Below are 20,891 nucleotides of genomic sequence, written 5' to 3' on the forward strand. Positions count from 1 at the left end.
AGTATAACACATTTTTGATACTTGGATAAACAGTTAATTGTCACACTAGTAAAAGCCAGTACTCCAATATTCAGTTACACGTTAGTTATTTTCAAAATAGCCATGAAAAGATTGGTATTTGAGTTTAATGATAATGTTTAGTTAATGTTAGGATGTTTTAATCCAGGGGTCAGCAACCTTTCAGCAGTGGTGTGCCGAGTCTTCATTTAGTCACTCAAATTTAACGTTTCACGTGCCAGTAATACATTTGAACGTTTTTAGAAGGTCTCTTTCTATAAGTTTATAATATGTAACTAAACTATTGTTGTATGTAAAGTAAATAAGGTTTTTAATATGTTTAAGAAGCTTCATTTAAAATTAAATTAAAATGCAGAGCCCCTGGGACTGGTGGTCGGGACCCGGGCAATGTGAGTGCCACTGAAAATCTGCTCACGTGCTGCTTTTGGCACACGTACCGTAGGTTGCCTACCCCTGTTTTAATCTATACTTTTCCATTTGTTACAGGAGATTTTCTTTTTTAAGTTGTGTAGGGACATCTTGTAATTAACTTTACAGAGGTAAAGAGAATTATCGTGTCGTGATTCTTCTTGTATTAAAATTCTGCATTTTTTTTCTCCTGGAATTTATTCATTTAATGAAAGCTAGTACTGCAAAATGAGCTTTTAATGAGCTAATAGTCAAAGTCAGACAGCTCAGTCAAAAAACTAATAAAATACCATTTTCTTTTCAATAAATGGGAGGTAGTGAAAATATTCTCTCTAAAGTTAAACAGAGATGTAATTAGTTATAGTAGAGTATCTATGTGAAAATACAATTTATGGCTTTCTCCCAAGACATTTTCTTGCTATATGAGCCCTGCTGCTTTGTATGGTGTTTCAAAACAGGTGTATAGATTTGTCATGTAGCCCAAGGTCTATTTTTGGGGATTGATTCAGATCTCTGCCTTTTCCACCTTGTAAAAAACCATGCACACAATTTAAATTTGGATCTCTCAGTGCCAAGAAAATCAACAGCCTTGTATTATTTACTAATTTGTGTTATTAAAAAAATCCTCAAAAATATATAAAAATGCAAATTATTTGACTTCAATAATTTTGTTTGTGCATTTGCAAATATTTTTAACTGGAAGCTGTTTCTGCCAATACAGCACAGCAGAGCTACAGTAGCCTGGTTAGTAATGAAGTTGCAGATGATTTTATAGCAATATCTCTCTCCCCTTATATGTGCCCTTTGATTGATTTGAAGGAAAGGCAACTGTTCCAATACTCTCTTGTTATCTAGTTTACAGGGTAGACAGGACTGGAACTATTTCTGCAGCTTCTAGAAGCCTGATACTAAGCAATGTGACAACATAAATCTGGAAACATTATTGCTGTTGGAAACAACTGGAAAAGTGAGTATCTGTGGCTACTGTGTTCCCCCCGCCCCATACTCCATTTCTGAAATGTATTAATGAATATGGTGAGTGAGTGTGTGTGTGAGTGGGGGTCTGAAGAGATTTATCCCCCTGTATGTTTTAGAGTTCTAGACAGGAAAGGTTTTTCAGAGACTCTGAAGAAGCTGCAGAGGTAGGTGTCTTGGATTCTGTGCTTAACTCTGCTACTGGGTTGCTGTATTACCTCAGGCAAGTCAATTTGAGTTCTGTGCCTCAGTTTACCCATATTGAAAATGGACTTAATACCTATTGGACAGGGGGTTCAATTAACTGTAAAAAGTTTTACAGTCTTCTGGTGAAAGATAATATAGGACAAATATTCTTCCCATGCCAACCCTGAGTCAGCAGGTGTAGTGCAAGGGAGTGCCGCTAGAGAGGATTCCTTCTCCAAGCCCCAAAGTGGGCACCACAACAACCCTTATGCAACAGTTGCTCCTGAATTCTGCTCTCATTAGCGATTTACTGGCTGCACATTTGTTCCTCTCCTCCCCCATCTTGGCCCTGCCACCCCAAACCCCACTTGGTGAAGTGCATGGAGCCCCCCAAGCAGACCCCTATGCAATCTTCTCTAATCCTGCCTCCCCTTCCTCTGTCTGCCTAGTGCCCCTGTGCAGTGAAAACCGTACCAGTTGTGCTGTGTCTGAGGATCTTTGTCAATATGGAGATGGAGGTGAGATTGCTTCCATATATGTGTAAAGTACCGAGACCTATATAATAAACTCACTTATGAAAAGTGCTTTATATGATATTCTTTTTTACAAAGCTACATCAGCAGTGAAATGTAAACTACAATATAGCACGTACCGCCTGGCAGGGCACTCTCCATAGAGCTGAGGGTTGGGCCCCAACCCCGGTCCAAACTAGCTTGGGTTTGCCAAATTTCAGGGCAAGCTGTAAAGTTGAATTATTTCAATTGGCCTTTGAAGTAAGATTAAGCTGTAGGCCAATGTCTGGGAGTACTAGTGTTTTAGTATGTTCCCCAGCTAGGTGGACGAGGTGAGCTGATTATGTTGCAGTTTTGATTTTTGTAATTTTAAATAATTGACCATGTACTGAGCAGTGGTTCTCAAATTTACTTGATCGTGCTCCCCTTCTTCTTTGTGTCTGTAGTAGTTTACGCCCCTCCTCCCCACAAGTACATATACCAATTAGAACAACATTCAACTCTCACTAAATATTAAAAACAGTAACGTGTCAATTCGAACAGAGCCAATGGTCCATTATAATCAGAGTAAAAGCAAAACTGAGATTATGGTTGATGCTCACAATTAAATGTGCACACCGCGTTGAGGCAAATGGCTTGACATACAGATGGCAATGACTTTATATGATGCTATGCAACCTTAACAGAAATCTGTCATAAATAATCTGGAGAAAGGGGTAAACAGTGAGGTGGCAAAGTTTGCAGATGATACTAAACTGCTCAAGATAGTTTGACCAAAGCAGACTGTGAAGAACTTCAAAAAGATCTCACAAAACTAAGTGACTGGGCAACAAAATAGCAAATGAAATTTAATGTGGATAAACATAAAGTAATGCACATTGGAAAAAATAACCCCAACTATACATGCAATATGATGGGGGCTAATTTAGCTACAACCAGTCAGGAAAAAGATCTTGGAGTCATCGTGGATAGTTCTCTGAAGATGTCCACACAGTGTGCAGAGGCAGTAAAAAAAAGCAAACAGGATGTTAGAGATTATTAAAAAGGGGATAGAGAATAAGACTGAGAATATATTATTGCCCTTATGTAAATTGATGGTATGCTCACATCTCGAATACTGCGTACAGATGTGGTCTCCTCATCTTAAAAAAGGTATACTGGCACTAGAAAAGGTTCAGAAAAGAACAACTAAAATGATTAGGGGTTTGGAGAGGGTCCCATATGAGGAGAGATTAAAGAGGCTAGGACTCTTCAGCTTGGAAAAGAGGAGACTAAGGGGGGATATGATAGAGGTATATAAAATCATGAGTGATGTGGAGAAAGTGGATAAGGAAAAGTTATTTACTTATTCTCATAATACAAGAACTAGGAGTCACCAAATGAAATTAATAGGCAGCAGGTTTAAAACAAATAAAAGGAAGTTTTTCTTCATGCAGCGCACAGTCAACTTGTGGAACTCCTTACCTGAGGAGGTTGTGAAGGCTAGGACTATAACAACATTTAAAAGGGAACTGGATAAATTCATGGTGGTTAAGTCCATAAATGGCTATTAGCCAGGATGGGTAAGGAAAGGTGTCCCTAGCCTCTGCTTGTCAGAGGATGGAGATGGATGGCAGGAGAGAGATCACTTGATCATTACCTGTTAGGTTCACTCCCTCTGGGGCACCTGGTGTTGGCCACTGTCGGTGGAGAGGATACTGGGCTAGATGGACCTTTGGTCTGACCCGGTATGGCAGTACTTATGTTCTTATGCACAGCGCCATCTAGGGTCAAAGGCACAGCACCATCTGAGGACCTGATATGTCTGGAGGAGTCATCTTTGTTATTCATTGCTGTGGGCAAAATGTCACAACTTCCCCCAATACATTCCATGCCCTCCCCAGAGGGCCTGTGCCCTCAGTTTGAGAACCTCTGACTTAGAGTCTGTGCATGGAGACATATAATTGTAAATCAAAGTAAATAAATAAATAGGTTGAGGGGATTTATTCTCAGTCTCACTTAACTTCCTTTCTTCTTGTGCGAACTCTTTGCCTCTCTCCTTCCAGAACCTAGGACTCTTGGACTAAGAATATGTTTCTCTATGCAGCATGCATGCACTACATTCAAACAGACCTCAGATGTAATATGTGCGCACTTTCTCTTTCTCACTCCCCTGCCCTGCATCAGATCAGATTAATCGCCGTCAGTGATGTACAGATCAAGGTTAGCAGTTTGTTCAGTTCAGGCAATGCATACTGGTATGTCCTTGCCTTAACTTTAGCTGTTTCATTTACAGCCTTACAAAAAAGAGTTGAGTTTAAATAGGGTTTAACCGATCAGCTTGGAAATTTAACCTCACAGCAACAGAGCTTTATATCCTGAGTCTGGAAAGGTTAACCAGCCCTAGGTGATACAGAGGTGTGTGTTGTGGTAATGAGTTTTGGATTTCAGAGACAGCTTTCCATTGTGTCATGGGATGCTTTGCTTTTTGCTTAGTCACTCAAATTCTTTATGCCTCCTCATGACAACCTCTTACTGTGTTTGACATCACTGTAAATAAATGGCGAATGGCAGTGATAATGGATGGAAGCAACAGATTTTGCCAAGTGGCTGAAGCTTTATTATAACTTCAGACAACAAAACAAGGTCCCACCTAACGGGTGACACAAACTTACTGTAGTGAAAGGGAGCATGCAACAACCTTCCCAGCCGTCACTGACTTGGCCCCTTGCAGTGTTGAAGAACAGAGCAGGCCTAACTATCCAAGGGCTAACAAGATTGCGTTAGTGCATAGCCTAACCAAGTTTTTCAGCCTGATGCAGGATATTGCATAAAGAAACCCCAATACTTACCCCAAGAGCTTGGGTACCCTGCATTTTGAGTCACTTTTTAATTATTATCTCATGTCACGGAGTCGATCTGAATAAAATCATTTGCAGAGATCTTGATTTTGTGTATTGAAAGTTAAAAATATTTAATATGAATTAAGTTTATTCCTTCAATGTACTGGATATTAAATACAGAGAAACAAGTAATTGCATTGTCTGAATTTCCAGAAGATGTATCTTTTCTTATATGAATACAACTTCACTTTCAAGGGTATAACTATAAATCTAAGTATAAGCAGTGATATCACAGTATATGAGAACGTACCATACCATCGAAATAACAGCATGTGATCATTTCTAGCCATCACCACTCTGAAAACTTAATGAATTTTTAAACAGAGATTTTTTTCCCTATATTATCTGTGCTATAAAAGTGCCACCAATCTAATTTTGAAAGCATAATGCTGCTTTATGGGGACTCACTGGAGATGTTTGATTTGTTCCTCCCACAAGTAGGTTTGTTGTGATTTGTTGTTTCAGTTTGAAAGCAGTCTCATTTGTTTATCTTGGAGGTAAGACAATGTTTGTATTGTTTTTTTTTTACAGATCAGTCTAAGCCATAATTTCAATTCACAACTAGCTGTCTTAGGTCTTTTTATATCAGTGTTTTTTTCCTTTTGGCCACCAGCTAATGCTAATTTAGGATAAGATTGAATTTTGAAGTCAAATTCACCCCTGGAATTGGCAAGTGCAATTCCCTTTAATTTGGTGCTCTTCACAGACAGACCAAACCATGATAATTCTTTGACCTCTGCACAGAAATTCAAGTCTTACAGCTCATTGACTATGGTTTATGTTCACTACTTCAGAAGACCGATCTGTGCACCATTTCTTCCCACTTAATCCCTGGGTTTACGTCCCACTGTGAATATTAGCATGCAAAGGTCTCAGATCACCCCCAAACCCTTAGTTGTCCCTTCTTCTGCTTATCTCTTCATCATTATTAAATTGCTTTCCAAAGTGTTTGTGAGCCTCTGCAGAGAGGCAGTTGTAATGGTGCTGTACATAGGCCAATGGATGCTCTGAGAGGCAGAGCCCCCACTGAGCGTTCACTCAGTAGGTGCTGTTTCTGGAGTGTAAGTTGAGTTCTGTGGCAGACAGGCAGATCAGCAGGATGTGATGGAGGCACAGCAGTGCAATGGAGACAACCCTTACCCCTTCCTGCACCTCCCCCCAAAAAAACTCTTCAACCACATTATTGATGCACCAATTTTTTTCCGTGACTTTTGTATATGACTATAAAATGTGTCATGAATGAAATATTAGTGGTGAAAAGGAATCAGATGGAATGCATGATTCTGAGAGCACCATTTTTTAGGGTTTAAGCATAATTGTAAGTGTTTGCATAATGTGGGTAAATGAAGTGAATATAAAGGCTTAATATACTGTACTCAAGTCAGAACTAAGTTTTAATAGTTTTATAAGGTAGAGGATTGAAACCAAGACCTTACACTGAGGGTGAAAAGTAATTATCTGATCAGGTTCTTCATAAACTCCCATCTTTGACATTCATGAGGCTCCCTTATGATAGCAAGCATTAAAGCTACATTCCTTTCTTCATCAATGTATAATGCTGTGAACAGGCTAAATTTTCCACTATGGTCTCTGGTTTTGCACCTGCAAAAATGCAGGTGCAGATGTTTGCACCCACAGAGTTGCACTCAATACTCCTTTTGTACATACAAATGCAGGTATGTGTGTCATTCTGTGAGCACTAAATGCCTCTGCATGCACTTTTGCATATATAAAATCTGAGATTGGCTTATTCCTTTACATGTCTGAGGCAGTGTTGTAGCTGTGTCAGTCCCAGGATATTAGAGGGACAAGGTGAGTGAGATAATAGCTTTTATTGAACAAACTTCTGTTGGTGAGAGGGACAAACTTTTGAGCCAGACAGAGTTCTTCAGATCCGGGACGTATTCTAAGGAACTATTCAAGGTAGAATGGCCTGTTAGCATCTCTGCAGTCAGAGGACAAAAAGGGGAGTGGTTAGTGGGTGATGAATTGTTGTAATCAGCCATAAATCCAATGTCTTGGTTCAGTCTATGTTTTTAGAGTCTTGGAGAGTTACAAATTTAAGCTCCCAGGCTCATCTTTTGAAAGTGTTGTGCAGGTTTCTTTTGAGGATGAGGACTGACCTGTCAGATATGCAGTGATCACTTTGTGACAAGTGTTCACCCACAGGTGATAGGGTGTTTTTGTCTTTTCTCATTTTCCTGTGTGAGTTCATTTGAGAGCATTGTGATTGTCCGTCTGGTTTCACCCACATAACTTTTACTGGGCATTTAGTGCACTGGATGAGGTACACCACGTTATGATAGGCATATGTAGGAGCCATGGATCTTGTGTTGTGGGGGGTGTTGATCATTGTAGCAGTGGAGATGTGTCTGCAGTTTTGTGACTGTTGTTCTGTCAGGGTCTGGTGCCACTTTGAGTTGATGTGTCCTGATGTGTGTGGACCTTGCTTTTTATGAGCTTGGAGAGGTTGTGGGGGTTGTTTGAAGGCCAAAAGTGGGGTGCAGGTTACTTAATATAGAGAAATTGTTCATGGCCTCAGGGGCCATAACTAGGTCCAACTGTATGTGAAATTTAGGCTGAATATTATAAAGACATTAACAGTATGTTACCAGACAAAGCACTCAGCATATAGCATATGCACTCAACCAGTCTAGGAGCAGAAACAATGCAGCGTTACTTATTTGATGGTTACGGCTATCTAACATAGCTCGAATATTGCATACTGGCAGAGAACCATTTGTCCATGAAGTTAAAAAAAATCCATTACTTTTTGTTTTTAAAAAGTGTAAAAATGTCACCAAATCCTTTGAATAACATAGTCACGATCTGCTGGTGGATGTGCCATGAGCAGAAAGGGGCTAAATATAGTGGATAGATTATTCAATTAGGAAGATGGGCTCAGTTTCGCCATTGACACGGAATGTGTAATCCAGCTCTGGTATGTACTGAAATTTGTATCCCCTTCAAACCTAAGGAAAACCAGCCTATGTCTGAATTGGAGTTTTAGGCTCATGGCCCTACTTTCTCTGAAGAGATTACCAAAGGGTCTGGATCTCTGACAAGCCATCACATGCCATACAAATCTCTGCAGTGGTATGTATAACAACTGTCATCTTATGACCTATAACTTGGATTTATGATGTTATATTTTAGGGTTCTTAAGTAGTGTCTAGGTTAAGGGATACAAGCATTAACTTTCTTTCTTTTTCTTCCTGTTTCCTTTCTTTTCTTGTAATTTCCAATAAGTGTTTGTTTTCTTTTAATCTAAACAGAACTGGGCTCTGACTGGCTTGTATTTGATATGCGATTTGCTGATGTTCCCAAACAAAAAAGAGCTGTGACCTCAAGAATAGCACAGTGAGATCATTTTAAAACAACCTCAGTACCAGTCAGAGCTACAGCCTTCTTCCTTTAGAGCAATGTGGCAGATGGATCTACAAAGTCAAATGAGCTAAGGGTTTGTGCTTGTATCCACAGTGCTACTTTTGGTGACAGTTAAACATTTTCAGATCAGTGCTCTGGTCATCGATCCATCATCCCAGGCATTCAATATGCTTGAGATTCAAAACCAGAAGCTAAATCAATTCTGGAACTCAGCATCTTGCCCTTATAAAGAGCCTAGACAGAGAGGTAAAAATATTAGAAAAAAAATGTGGGCCTTTCCTGCCTCATTCTCAAGGGGTAACTGTAAACAAAAAGACCCAGAAATTAACATCTGTTATTTGAGTAGCTTTGAAATGTTAAGCACAAGGTCCTCACAAAGAAAATAAGAATTTAATTTTGTTTTCCAGTTGACAACAATTAAGTGTAGCGAGGCAAGGAAATGGACTAAAATTATTAACAAACTAACAGCATGCCTACCGCCGATGGCAACAGAAAGCTGATGGGTGAAAGTGATACTCATCAAATGAATCTTTATTGGGGCTTCCTACATTCTGTTTGCTAAATAAGTTAGTAAAGCCACCCATCCCCCTGGAGTGGTCAACTGCTGCAGCGGCTGAGCTGTCGCTGGTGCTGCTCTGTTTTGGATTCAGTTTTTTCAGTTACATAATCTGTGGCAATCTTACTGCACGTTAACAAATGGGCTGACTCAACAAAAGGCAAGAGATCATAATAGAGAAACTCATAGCAACGGGCCTGGTAAGAACAGGAAACCAAATCATACAAGAGTGGTAGTGCTAATCCTCATCTCATGTAAAGTATTGTTGAGCCATTGACTTCAAGGGGCCTTCTCTGGGGATGAATCAGGGTTGTATAATGAAGGAAGTTGTTGTCTGTAGGACCCTTGCCTTATTTGTTGCAGAAGCTGGAAAGTGTGTAGTGAATGAGGCAGGCAATTGAGGCAGGAAGAGAGATGATGGCCTAAAGGATCAGGCAGTTGAATGCTGCCCTGGAGAATTGGAGTCTATCTCTGCCCCTGCTACATAAGCCCTTTATGATACTAGGCAAGCCACTTATTCTAAAGTTTTCGCTGGTGACACTAGCTGTGTGTTCGTCATTTTCTTGGGCCTGACTTGAGACCATGGGGTCTGATGTGCAGATGTGCTGAGCACTCACAGCTGAAACAGATGTCAATGGGAGCCATGCTTTGAACATACGAAATGTTATATAATGCTAAGTACTCTGAAAAATTGTATCATAGGTGTCTCAAATTGGACACCCAAAATTAGTGGACACTTTTGTCCTTGTTCTCTCTCTGCCTCAACTCCCCATCTGTAAAATGGTAATAATGCCATATCCTGACTTCACGGGTATTGTGAAGATAAGTTAATTAATATTTGTGAGGCACTCAGCGACCATAGTGATGAGCACCAGGGAAAAGCCCAGGAGGAAAATAATAATCCTGACTTCAGAGCAGAATTTGAATAATATGCAGTAAATAAGGCATGGGGACACTCGCTGAACAATGCAGAAAAAAAGAAAATATTGCATAGCTGTTAGTTCTGTGTAGTGAATGAGGCTGGGATTCTATGGAAAAAAATGTTTGATCATGTAATTAAAGACTGTCATAATGCACATGTAGAAGGGGCTGAATTCAGGTTGCATAAGCAACCTGAATTCAGGTATTTCCTAATTTTTGAGTAGTTGACTTTATTTAACATTCTATTAATGTAGTTTTGGGTATGTAACTTTCATATAGTCTGCCAGTGTAAGAATGTGTGAACCATGGACAGATAAGCTACAAAATTTAGTCCCATTCAGTATTTGCCAAAACTGATGAGCCTTCCCAATATTTTGATTAATAAATGTAAAGACTTTCTACATAGATTTGCAGCTATGGGGGCTATAAGCTATTTGTTTAGAAATTTTTATATTTTTCATAAAGCACTCTGCAGTGTTTTCATAAAAAGTGCCTTTAACAATATTTGTTTTGCCTACAATGAATTTTAGCAATGTTTAGTTGAGAATAAAATGGAAATTGTGTGCTTACAGATATCCTGATGACACAGTTTTGTTGATTAAAACAAGCTTCTCGAGACAGAGTAATATTCCTTTAATTCCAAGCACAAATTTCTCTAATATTGTTCAGTGATAGAGAGGAATTGCCATGAAGACAAAGGTCTATACCAGAGCAACAAAGAAAGTTTCAGTACAAAGGGGCAACTGTCTTGTTTGCATCAATTATTGCCTTAATGTCATTTTTGTTGTAAATTGGATGAGGTTATCATATTGGAACCAAAACACAACATAACAGGGGAAAAAGGGACCCCCCCACTGAGCCCTTTACTGTGACCTTGGTTAAGGAAAGATGAGGACATGCCATCTCTTAAGGAATCAGGGGAAGGAAAGATAGGAGAAAACAATATAAAAGGAACTAACATGCTTACTAGCTGGAATGGAGTTTGTCTGTAGCAGTATGATGTTAAAAGATCAATTGAAAGCTGCAGCTGGTTGTCTCTTCCACATTTAAAGAGCCCTCTACCAGGAGACTATGTGAAGAAAGGCACTTTTAAAAAGGTAAACGTGGGAGGACAGAAAATGAGGGGATCTGGAATTCCCAGCTTTTGAGAAGTCTAAACAAGAGGCATTTTGACATTGCTATAGCCCTGTTATGTTAAACTCTGAAATAGATCGATCGGTCTTTCATTCTGCTATGGCATTACTTGTTTGTTATAAGAAAAATCCAGATCTTTCTGCATCATCAGTTGAATTTTGGGCTTGATCTCTACCACTATATAATCACATAGTAAATGTTTTGAGTGCACTCACAGCTGCACAGGTTTCATAGACTGGCCAGGTTTAGTTAGAATTTAGTATAAACAAGAGCATGTACTATATAATCTTTGATTATCTTTGTAAATTCTATACAATTCTGCAGTTGTAATAACTTTATTTTAATCTGTGACAAACTATGCAAATTGATATTTTTACTATTAACAATCTCTGTGAAATTTGTCACCTTCATCTATGATTACTAGGCCATTTCTAAAATGCTTGAATGCATGAAACTAGCTAATTATTTTTGTAATTGACCAAATAGCTATATGGTATTTCAGAGTTCTGTAAACTTTAATATTTAGATAAACAATGGTTCGACAATAGTCCTAAATCTACGAGATAGAGAAATCAGAGTTTAGTTAGTTTTAAAGGAAAGATTGTCTCAAAATGTCATACTACAGAATAGGGACTTGAATCTAGTACCTGAATCTTGTATTTTAACTTATAGGTTGCACAACACCTTTATGTGTTTTCTCTCTGGATTGGAACTGGAGGGAGAAGGCCAACCAAACACTATCCCTTGCAACCTAAGATATGAGAAGCAGCTAAAGCACAAGGCCCTGCTTATAATAAGGGGGAACATTGAAGGGCCCATGTTGCTTTCAGAGCAGTAAAGGGAGCAAACTCAGCCCCTGGGAATCACTGTAAAGTACAAGGAGAAAATTACCTAATCTGCTGAAAGCTGCAGTTGAATAAGTATGCTTTGAAATCTACAATAATTCAGGAAGGAAGTATAGTAAGCAAAAGAGAGAAATAACACCAGTGACCCTGGCATCTCTGATGACCAGCTGTTCTCAAAGCCAGTTTATAGAGCCTCGTTGAATAGTTGTGAAGACTTATTATGGTCTATTTGACTACTAATTAAAGGCATAGATGTGTGCTAATTAGCCTTCCAGAAGGAGCATAACAAGAGCGTGTGTGTGTGTGAGAGAGAGAGAGAGAGAGAATATTTTAGTGTTTTACTTACTGTAAGTAGAGATACAGGATATAGTTTTTTATTATTTTCCAAGAAAAGTTACCAAGTTTGCAGTGATTCAGTGTTTGAGTAACAATAAATTTGCAATAGATAAATATTAATCAGAAGTATAAGCAAAATGCAACTTGCGTCACATTTTAACAAACAAAAGAAAAGGTGGAGGAGAGAGAATATGATTTAAATTCAGTAGAAGAAATATTTTAAAACTACTAGAAAGTTCAAATTACCCTAAACTCCCTGGCCAAGGTTACTAGTGATAGTCACTCAGTGCTGAGAGTTGGTTCCAAGGCTTGGAATATCACCCAGAATTCTTAGTTCGCTCCATATCTTTATTTTTTATTATCTGGACTCTTCCTTAGTTTAAAGATAGCAAGATCTGAATTTCTTCTAGGTATCTTGATGTCCCAAGGTGCCATAGCAAGGTTTGTGTAATGTACTAATTACAAACAGATATTGCCAGCATAAGGAAGTATATGGAAAATATCTATACTTATGCAACTTTTAAGATTCCAATCCGTTAGCCATCGGAAAATGCAGCTGTGGTTTCCACAGCAAACTTTATGCTGTTTTCCATATAGGTTTGCTTTACAACAGAATCATGTCTTTATCATATAACATATGTGGAAAGAAAAGAAAAATGGTACAGAGGTGCATCTGCAATTATAGGAGTGCATATTCTTTGTATAATATTTTATTACTTTAATTTACAATTATCTCACATTGTCTGAGATTGCATGAGCATATAATGACAGACCCTGTTGCTAAACACATACTGCCACTTAGGTGGCACAGCTGAAGTTCTGGCAACTGCCAATACAACTTATCACCTACGTGCAGAGGAATAGGCTAGCAAATGCATTAGTAAATAGTAGGGCTGTCAGTTGATTAAAAAAAGTAATTGTGCGATTAATCACACTGTTAAACAATAATAGAATGCCATTTATTTTAATACTTTTGGATGTTTTCTACATTTTAAAATATATTGATTTCAGTTACAACACAGAAAGTGTACAGTGCTCACTTTATATTTTTTATTACAAATATTTGTGCTGTAAACAAAAGAAATAGTAATTTTCGATTCACTTCATACAAGTACAGTAGTGCAGTCTGTTTATCATGAAAGTTGAACTTACAAATGTAGAATTATGTTAAATAAAACAACGTAAAACTTTAGAGCCTACAAGTCCACTCAGTCCTATTTCTCGTTCAGCCAATCACTCAGACAAACAAATTTGTTTACATTTGCAGGAGACAGTGCTGCCCACTTCTTGTTTACAATGTCACTTGAAAGTGAGAACAGATGTTCGCATGGCACTGTGTAGCCACCATTGCAAGCTATTTACATGCCAGGTGCGCTAAAGATCCATTTGTCCCTTCATGCTGCAGCCACCATTCCAGAGGACATGCGTCCATGGTGACGACAGCTTCTGCTCGATAACGATCCAAACCCGAGCAGAGTGACACATGTTCATTTTCATCAGCAGAAGGTTGATTTTTCTTTTTTGATGGTTTGGGTTCTGTAGTTTCCGCATTGGAGTATTGCTCTTTTAAGACTTGTGAAAGCATGCTCCACACCTCATCCTCCTCAAATTTTGGAAGATACTTCAGATTCTTAAACCTTGGGTCGAGTGCTGTAGCTATCTTTCGAAATTTCATGTTGGTACCGGCTTTGCATTTTGTCAAATCTGCAGTGACAGTGTTCTTAATGAACAACATGCTGGGTCATCATCTGAGACTGCTATAATATGAAATGTATGGCCAAGGCCGGCCTTAGGGAAAATGGTGTCCTGGGCGAACTTGTATTTTGGCGCCTCTCGCCCCCATGAATGTGGTGCCCCCCCATTGCCCCTGGTCCCCATGGACTCCCCAGGCTCCGCAACCTGTGCATCCCCCTTCTGCACCCCTAACTCTGGTCACCCCTTCTGTATCCCTGACCACTGGACTCCCTTGCAATGCCTGCTACAAAAGTGCCATGCGAATGCTTGTTCTCGGGTGACATTATAAATAAGAAGCGGACAGCATTATCTCCCACAAATATAAACAAACTTGTTTGTCTTAGTGATTGGCTGAATAAGAAGTAGGACTGAGTGGACTTGTAGTCTCTAAAGTGTTACATTGTTTTGGTTTTGAGTGCAGTTACGTAACAAAAAAAATCTACATTAGTAAATTGCACTTTCACAATAAAGAGATTGTATCATAGTATTTGTATGAGGTGACTTGAAAAATACTACTTTTGTTTATCATTTTTACAGTGTTACTATTTGTAACAAAATAATATAAAGTTAACTCGGTACACTCTGTGTTGTAATTGAAATCAGTATATTTGAAAATGTAGAAAACCATGCAAAAATACTTAATATAAGTTCAGTTGATATTCTATTGTTTAACAGTGTGATTAAAACTGATTAATCGTGACTAACTTTTCAAATTGCAATTAATTTTAAGTTAATTGCGTGAGTTAACTGCAATTAATCGACATCCCTAGTAAATAGTCTATGCTAATGAACCAAGATAAGATATAGAATTTGCAGACAGACTGTAAGACAAGTTTCAAAGTAAGTCTCCGTTTTTGCAGCTGCAAGTTTGTGCTCACAGTAACTGTGCCATATTTCTGTGCCGTAGGCACAGTGTATCCTCCAGTAAGCAGCTTTCTTCCTCATACTCCTCTGTGCAGAGGGTAGGCTAGGCTTAAAGCCACAGTCTTACCCATGTTGTTCTTCTAGCTCTGTGGTCTGAAGGAAAACTTCTGTCACAGAAAAATAGAAATGTAGGACTGGAAGGGACCTCGATAGGTCAGCTAGTCAAGTCCCCTGCACTGGGGCAGGACTAAGTATTTATTAGACTGTCCTTGACAGGTATTTGTCTAACCTGTTCTTTAAAAACCTCCAGTGATTCAGATTCCACAACCTCCTTAGGTAATTGTTCCCGTGCTTAACCACCTTTACAGTTAAGAAGTTTTTCATGAGCACTTCTTCAAGGATGATGCTATTAATTCTAAAACTGATTTTAAAAAAATATTAGGATGAATGTTGGTAGATATTTTTTTCTCTGGTGATCAGCTTGAAATGCAAAGTGCATATTATTGTTTTGATGTAACTTCTTAAAAATTAATGGAATCTGCCTGCATAGCTCTTTATTAATGTCATTATCAAGCTTGTGGTATTGAAAATCAGAATTATTTGTAAATCATTTCTTTGAAAAATATTTAATTTGGCTACTTCTTGGGAAAGTACTTTCAACCCATTCAAGTATATGTAATAGGTTATTAAATATCAAATTATTTCTTCCTGATTGCCTACATTTTGGCCCTCTTGGCTTTCTTCAGAGCTGGGAGGGGAATAACTTGATATTAAACTAATATTTTAATCCAATTAAATACATAAAAGATTTTCTTCAGCAAAGGAGTGCAGTGGACCTGCTCTGTGGTGTTGTTTTCAAATTTAACAGTTTCATCAGTGAGGTTTATGTTATTATGGACATTTGACTGGATTAATGGACAAATAAAAGATGAACGTAGCTCTTAAGTATTAAAACATATTGCCAAGGTGAAATTTGTTTTTGTAATGTTGGAATGGTAGGAAGACTTCGATATTTTTTTTTTCTTAATGTTGAAATCATTGGCGAACCATGAAACTCATGATTGGCGAAGGACACGTCCCGTGAGCCAGACTCATTTCTGGATTACTACAAGTATTTCTAAAACCATGTTGCCATAAACAGTAGTAGGGGGCCCTAGTGATCAAACTTGTTTCAAGGGAACAGGTTGTAGTGATACAAAAACAGCTGAAATTTCTTTTACAGAAGGAGGGTCCTTGTAAGGCACAGAAGCCCTAAAAGTGATTAGTGCTGGCCAGAAAGTGGGCATGTTTTAAGAAAAAGGGCTTTTCTGAGAGCACCCTGCAAAGTGATTCCATGTTAATGACTTCTTTGATTGTCCTGTAGCTACTTCCAAACAGGAGGTGTGGTATATGGCATGGTCCCTGTCAGCCAATGACTGATTTAATACACACTGAAGGTTACTGTTATATATGGAGTTCATAAAATCAATGAAAATTCCTATCTTGTACATGTACAGATGCCTCAAACCATGTCACACCAGGTTTACTGTTCTGTAATCGCACAGTGCTTTTCTCCCTGTGGACTGGATCCAAAGGTCACTGGTGTCCATGGAAAAGTTTCCATTGACTGGAATCGGCTTTGGATCAGGCTCTCTCTTCCTTCTTGCTATTAAAACTGATTCTCTCCATAGCTGCAGTTGCTTAGACAGGTCTGCATTGCAAAAGTAGCACTATTGCGGGTGCTGCCAGTCAGAGAAGGATCTTATAGTGGTTCTATGCCACCCATCAACTTGTCACACGTACCCCTACTGCTTGAATGGCTGGGGCTTCCCTGTGCCCTAGTGATTCCCCGCTGTGGATTCAGCCCCTTGGGGCCATTGGGGTCAGCATGAAAGCTGATGTAATTTATGCCAGGGGCAGTCTGGTAGACAGGTAGCCTGGGGTGAGGAGTAGAGGACGAAGGTGCCTTAAGTCTTCTTAAAAAAAATTATTTTAGTTACAGTAGCAGCCCCATCCAAGGGCAAGGCCCCATCGAGCTGCATGCCATTGTACCTTATTCACCCCCTTGTCTGAGTGGCAAAAGTAATTCTTCAAACAGCCAGGGATAGAGGCCGATAATGTGAATATGTGTGAAAGCAGCTTAATTAGTCTACAATTTTTTGTTAAATCCGAATTGTTGAATTTACATAGGACTCAAAATCTTTTTTTAAACAACAAACCTTAAAATCTGGGGCAAATACTGCTTGCATTTAATAAATAGGCAGACTGACATACTTCGGGGATACAGTTTGTGGCAGAAGAATAAATGAAACACTAACTTTTGTAGGTATTTAATTGCCCAAACCAAAACATCGGAAGTGCTTTATTTCAAGTACACTCCAATACCATGAATGTTGATCCTGTCCTGCAACATAAAACGAAACAAGGCTATTTGGACTAGGCAGTTCTTTAGTTATACAATTATATCAATGATATGTTGGCTGAGCTGATCATTAGAAATCAGTTGATTAAGAAGGGAGATGGTCAATGTCACTCTATCATTAGCTTTTATACAACAGAACGCTATTTGGAACATGTATGATAGAACAGAAATATTTACTCAATCCTAATGGATAAGAAGAGATTATTTTACTTAATGCAGTTTAGAGGCTGTTTAAAAGCACTGTACAAATTTCTCTTATCTGAGGTCATACTCTTGTATTCTTATGCTATAAACCAGTGGTTCTCAACTGGGGGTCGGCAGCCCCCTGGGAGTCCGTGAATCCTTTCAGGGGGACCATGGAGCCCCGCAGCTGAAACCCGGTCCCCAGTGCTAAAGCCAGGAGTGCCGCAGGGTGTCTGAAGCCAGTGCCCCCAACCCCAGCCAGGAGCAGCACAGGGCTGAAGCTGGTGTCCCCCTCCCCCCTCGAAGCTGGGAACAATGTGGGGCTGAAGCTGGCAAAACCTCCCTCCCACCCCCCGCAAACCAGGAGCAGTGGGGGGCTTAAGCCAGGAACCTCAGCGTGCCCCCTACGCTGAAGCTGCGAACCCCACCCCACTCAGCCCCTAGCTACCCCCCTGCCCACACACAGCCACTAGCTACCCGATGCCTGCACCCTGAGCAGGGCTGGCCTTAGGGAAAATGACACCCTGGGCAAACTTGTATTTTGGTGCCCCCCCATCACTCGTGGCCTCCACAGGCTTCCTGGGCTGCCCCCCCCATCACCTCTGGGCCCTGCTGCCTCCCCCAATGTTTAATTTGTATTGAAAGAGATGTCAGAGGCTAGAGCTCAGCCCTGGCACAAATTAAGCACTGGCAGGGCGGCCTAATACTGGCGGGTACTGTCCAGGCACCCAGCTCTGAAGGCAACGCCGCCACCAGCAGCGGCACAGAAGAAAGGGTGCGATGGTATATGACATATTGCCACCTCTCTGCGCTGTTGCTGTGGCATGTGGCTCAAGGCAGACTTTGCACTGTCACGTGGGGGCTGCATCAAACTTTTAGAACTGGGTCCATCCTCTGATTTATATTTTTTTGTTTGTATCTCCCCACAGTCCAGGAAGGCTGGGTGGCCTCCTGAGTGAATCAGAGGGTAGAGGTGGCGCTCCCTCCCTGGACCCTGCTGTGCAGAGCTGCTCGAGCCCTGTCAGACCTTGCCCCCTCAAATAGAAGTAAAACTATGCCTATGCCCAAAGGTCCCCCCGGCCGGAGGCGCCTGTCCCCCTCCCCAGGCCCTGGCATTTTTATAGCATGTTGAGGGGGGCCTCAGCAAGAAAAAGTTTGAGAACCCCTGCTATAAACTATGTATTTTCTGATCTACAGTATATCTTATTTTTATGCATATATTTTAATAAATTTTGTATATGTAGAAATTACCTTTCACACTGTGTGGCCTTTGTTCTAAGACTCTTGTGTGATTTTGCAAGAGCTGGCCAGGTTAGACGTCAGTCTATTAAGAACACAAGTTAAAGGTTATCATCTCCTATTTGATGAGTTTACAGAGCGACACTGGGTCACTATCAGCATAGTAGTAGTCCAAATTAAAGTTCCCTCTCTTAGCTGAGAGTTCGTGACCCTAAGGCCATCTGTAAAGTAACAAAGACCTGACTGGGGAACCTTTGTATCGTGACTGGTAGTGAAGTGGAAATTAGCGGAATGATTACAGAACAAGTTAAACTCTAACCCACTGTCTCAAATGTTGTGCCTAACTTTACCTGAAAAGTTTTCTCTAAATATGACCCTCCTAGTATCATACTATTCACATGGGTTAATTTCTCCAAGCATAGTTGTTAGACTAGAGTGTTTTGTTAAGTCAGTTTCAGTATACCAGTTAGTATTTCTATATACCATTAGATCTCATGAATGCCAGTCCAGTAAGAGCATTTCGGCTGATTTTTGCAGACACAAGGAACAGAGGGAGTTGGATAGACAGAATTTATAAAACTGTGGCACTGGGGAATATGCAGAACTGAAGAAGAGGAGACAAATTGTCTATTATTCCAATATGTGTTGCTAAACCAGTAACTTTTGTTAGCAGAAAGATTCCTCCAAACAAAATAAAGTAACTTGGTGTAATAATTTATCTTCTCAGATTTCCATGTGCTCATTTCATGCTGTTCTCATTTTTGCATCCTCTCCCTACAGGCTATATAAAGTAGAATTAGGAAAGAGGGATGCCTGGCTGTTGATAGCAATACCCAGGTTTCTGATCCAGATCATGGGATACACACAGCAGGTTAGCCCATGTCTAGAAATGCCTTTTAAGTTTTTAGACAATTCCATCCTCTACTTTTAAATAAACTGGCCAAAACTTTATGCAAAAACTAGAAAAATCAAAGCTCAGAAGAAAATGATTCCATTTTTAATTTGCTGGTGCAATTAATTTAGGTTTTAATCAGGTTGATAAGATTACATTACACTGTAGAGAGTCCTGTTTGTTAACAGATGTGTTTCTTTAGCTGTTTTAGTTTATTATAGTGAAATGACAGTAGTTTTTGCAAATAATGAAGCATGTCACCCGTCACTACATGCAGCTCGCTTTTAAATTCATAGTTTGGTTGTTACTATTAATTTTGAGTTAATTTCAGACTGTTTAATTTGGTACTATTACATGTGTATCTCCATCTTTTTTAAATGCAACTGATAAAGACTGAGTGCTGTATTCGGATACCTCAGACTGCTCTGCACAATGTAGGTGGAAACTGAGGCATGGTTTTTGTCTTTTTCATTTCAAGTTAATATAATTGTAGGCTAGGTTCCACTGTCATTCGGAGATTTAATTGTTGGATTAGTTGTTATAAGAACTGTCTATTGTACTGTAAAACTTTCATAGCTACATGTTCTCAGTAAATATAAATATGTAGCTTTTAAATTATTCACATGTAGAAAATACACGTCTGAAATAGCATCTCTAGGTTGTTTACCTGTTCACTCTTCCTCTCTAGTATATAAGGTTCTTTTACATGCTCCCTTATTTACTCACACCAGTGGAACAACTTTAACTTTTTAGTCACTGTGAGATTTAAAAACCTTTAGTAAAAAAATTACTAATAAGAGTGAGGTAAAATACTTTTAAGTCTGTTTCATCTCATATGATTCACTGTGGGATTGTCTTTCTGCTTTCTTGTACAAACTATAGTAATCACATTACCCACCACTGACATAGGCCATTTTTTCAAGCAGGGGGCTGGAACAATTTGTATGAGGGGAGGGGTGGGTGCGCGTGTGCTAAGAGTCATTGAACCAAACTGTAAACCCTGTATATGATGGAACCACTTCAAGCCAGCGAGTGGTGCCGAACCCCTAGTTCCAGCACCTATGTCTTCAAGACAGCAACACTACACAACTTTTTAGGACAGGGCATGATGAAGAATATTGTATCCAGCTGAAGATACACAAGGACTATTAGATAGGAAGACTATAATTACACAAATTGGATTCACCCATGGCACCAAGGTTAACAGTCATGCTTACAAAAAGGTACCATGGGATCTTAAATAACCACAAGTGGTCTCATTTACAGTTCTTGATTGGTTTGGAGAGTAAATGTTTTGTCTAGTGAGGAGTATTCCTCTTCTTACAAAAGCATCAACACCACTAAGGCCTCTCTTGTGAATGTGCAATACAGTTACTAACCTCAAGAGTTTGTAACCAAAGGGAATTGACTTCTCATGC

At 39.5% G+C, this 20,891-nt stretch overlaps 1 protein-coding gene across 9 annotated transcripts in view; it reads left to right on the top strand.

Annotated features, from left to right (window-relative positions):
* Window positions 1–20,891, top strand: part of OTUD7A (OTU deubiquitinase 7A) — a 260,695-nt gene that overhangs the window by 64,632 nt on the left and 175,172 nt on the right. For 8 of the 9 annotated variants that reach the window (XM_050966987.1, XM_050966982.1, XM_050966983.1 and 5 more), the window contains one exon: window positions 1,282–1,393. The gene's annotated coding sequence lies outside the window, so the exon portion shown is untranslated. Of the gene's footprint in view, window positions 1–1,281; window positions 1,394–2,036; window positions 2,106–20,891 lie in introns of all 9 variants that reach the window. The other variant, XM_050966986.1, reaches the window with a different exon arrangement.

This window comes from Gopherus flavomarginatus, chromosome 9 (genome assembly GCF_025201925.1).
Source record: "Gopherus flavomarginatus isolate rGopFla2 chromosome 9, rGopFla2.mat.asm, whole genome shotgun sequence".
NCBI classification, from domain to species: Eukaryota; Metazoa; Chordata; order Testudines; family Testudinidae; genus Gopherus; species Gopherus flavomarginatus.